At 35.2% G+C, this 3200-nt stretch overlaps 1 long non-coding RNA gene across 1 annotated transcript; it reads right to left on the bottom strand.

Annotated features, from left to right (window-relative positions):
• Positions 1-1602: 1602 nt before the first annotated feature.
• LOC109585512 (uncharacterized) lies at positions 1603-3194 on the bottom strand. Its single transcript, XR_002186519.1, has 2 exons — positions 2877-3194; positions 1603-1779 (listed from the first exon to the last, which is right to left on the bottom strand). It is a non-coding gene; the product is annotated as an uncharacterized LOC109585512 (long non-coding RNA).
• Between the last annotated feature and the right edge of the window lie 6 nt (positions 3195-3200).

Genomic DNA, 3200 nt, shown 5'->3' with positions numbered 1-3200 from the left:
ACCAGAGATGTTCTTATATTGATCATCGGGCAGTCAAGTCCACGTCACGTGGCAAAGAAGCTTTTAAATATTTGTATTGGCTTTGTCTCAACCTTAAAGAGTCAAGAAAACTTGTCTATGAGTATATTTGGCGGACACCTTTGACACGCCCACTATATTCCATAAATTAATTACAGCTAGCACAGTAAAGAGTGCTGTATAGCCAATAACATCACAAGGTGTGGAGTCAAGACAGCAAATACAGCATGAGGCGCAAAGCGCTGAGTGTTGTATTGGCTGTCTTGACTCCACTCCTCATGGTGTTATTGGCCATACAGCACTCTGTACTGTGTTATAACTATTATGTATGAATCCTGTCCCTATATGTACATATGTACATGTATTGTGTGTTTATTTGCTTATATTTTATTTCCAATTTTACTCTGTACATACTTAATACATTATAACAAACACACACATTCACATAATACAGTCAGTCAGTGACAACTACTAGCTGTGTCTGTATTTGTTTATGCAAGTTGTGTGTGTTTATATATACACATGATGTGAATATGTGTATTATTATGTACATACATGTATATAAGTATAATCCTTTGGTTTATATTAGGAGTCACTGGGAGAGTGAACTGGGACAGTGACAGTGTATACCTTACCTCTCCATCTCCAGTTCAGTGTAATGAAGTGATTAGTAAAATTAATAATAATCATAAGGGGATTCACCTCGAAGACTCATCTACTAATAGTGCAGTATCTCTACTATCATCAACTAAACTGCATACACTAAACCTGATGAGACTTGATATATGGTTCACTCCATTAACTAATGATTGCATCCAGTACTTGTGTATACTTCTAACTAATAATGAAACAATACAAGAACTAGTCATCAATTACCACTCCATTAGTGATAGAGGAGTTACTAATATGTGTCAAGCACTTGAACACAACTCTACACTTACCACATTAGAACTTCATAATAATCCTCTCATCACTTCTACTAGTGGACAGGCTCTTTCTCACCTCCTCCTCAATAACTCATCACTAGTTGAACTAAATCTAAGGGATACTTCATTGTCTACTGAGTCAATACTACTCATCCTCCAATCACTAATGGATAATAAGAAGATAACAGAACTCACACTAGACGAGCGACACAAAGAGACTTGTATTAATACTTATCCTAACTATCACCTCATACAAGACAGAGTAAGGTGGTGGGCCTGGCTCTAATCACTCTTCATGTGAACTTATTAATAATCTCTTGATACAACAATTATTATACCAAGTCAGTTCATCTTCACCAATAAGCAACCAATCAGAATACACTACTTTACATGATAAAAGGTGGACCAGTGACACATTATATTATCATAAATCTAATACATGAACATCTCTTGATCTCTCATCAATCTCTCTCTCTCTCTTCTTCTCCAGTATATACTGTACATTCCTTCTCTTACTGACACACACTCATGTCACTGTCTCTCTCTTTGTTGTCATCATTTCTTTCTATTTCCCTCTCCTTTATTTCTATCTCTCCCTCAGTCTTTAATAACTTTTCTCTAGCTGACCTTCCTCCATTTCAGCAAGTCAGTCATGTTCCCATTCTCAATATATTTCTCTCAAAAAGGAGCAGATAAAAAAAGAAAAAAATGACAAAAAAGCACATTAATAATAATAATATAATTTTTAATAAAAATGTTTATAAAAGAGATGATAAAAATATTTAAATATGTCCGCACAGTTCAACCAGTACACCAGAATCCTGAGAATGACCAGCTGGAGAAAGAGAGAGAGGAAATGACAAATTATATACACACACACATACCATATAAGGATGTACAATATTTTCAATATATTGATCATCAAGAGGACATATTGTTATACTGATAGTATTAATTATTGTATCAGCAATACTGAATATTAATTATTCACAACACAAAGCATTACTTTACAACAAGAACCCTATTTTATAAAATAACCTGTCAATTTTCCTAATTTTCTGTCATAATTATGATTATTACATGCTTTTAAAAGGTGAATGAACAGTATCAATGATTATCGTGATAATAATTATTCTGATAATCAGTAGATTAATATTTGTCAATACACACACACACAGGGGCGTGTCTAAGCTGTGAGAGTTAGTAGGGCACTGGGAAAAAATATGTGGAACGCGAAGCGTGCCGCGATTTTGACCACACCCCTTTTTACTGCGCTAAAATATTGTTTTACGCGCATGCTTAGCTTTTCGAATATTATAAGCGCTGTCACGGTATATTCAGGCACTGTGGCACTTCCTACTGCCCTTTAAAGCACTGGAAAATGCTGAAATTGAGGCTGAAATGATTGTTAAGTGTGTTGAATAACTTTCTTAAGACACTTAGCAGTAATATGACTGCAGAGCTTAAAGAAGCAGAAGAAAGAAATGTTGATTCTTCAGGTTAATCGGGATGCTCAAGCACCCTCAGCATCTGCTAAATGCTTACATTTTCTTTTGTAGTAGTACTGGCCTTGGAGAGACATTGAAAAAGACTCAGCACACTTTTTAGCCATTTTTCACTCGATTAATTTAATATTAAAGTGAATAGTCTAATAACAGATTTGTTAATAGTAGTTATTATTTAAAAAATGGCAGCTCAAATGCCCAAGTGGAATTATGGAAGTCTCTACCATGTTGTCATCATATTTACACTACTAAAACTATTAGCTATGCTCGTCTTGTCTCATTGCTTTCATCATAATAAAGTGAGTAATACTTTTAAAAGGACTAATATACAAAATAATTTTTTTTACTTCTGCTGAGTTGGTCGGGCACATGCCCACCCAGGCCCACCCTTAGATACGCCCCTGAACACACACATACCATTACATACCTTCTCTATTAATATAATTAATGAGTGATTTATTCTTCTTGTTAGTCCATTGTTTATTATTAACAGGAGATGATGGAGACAACAACGAATCAATAGAACTATTATCAGATACATCATCATGTACTTTAATCATGTGACGTCCTGCCACGCCCACTTGAGATGACATATATATATGGCAACTGGTGAGGAGGCGGAGTCAATGACTTGGTAAAAGGGCGTGGCTTGTGATGTAATAACGGACTATTCTGATGTGATGATGGAGCAGATATTACAAAAGATTTATTATAAAAACGATCTTCTGCTAGCCACACCCTCTCCTACTGA

The sequence above is a fragment of the Amphimedon queenslandica genome, unplaced genomic scaffold (genome assembly GCF_000090795.2).
Source record: "Amphimedon queenslandica unplaced genomic scaffold, v1.1 AMPQUscaffold_13051, whole genome shotgun sequence".
In the NCBI taxonomy this organism is placed as follows: domain Eukaryota; kingdom Metazoa; phylum Porifera; class Demospongiae; order Haplosclerida; family Niphatidae; genus Amphimedon; species Amphimedon queenslandica.
This window is presented reverse-complemented; position numbering and strand designations above follow the sequence as displayed.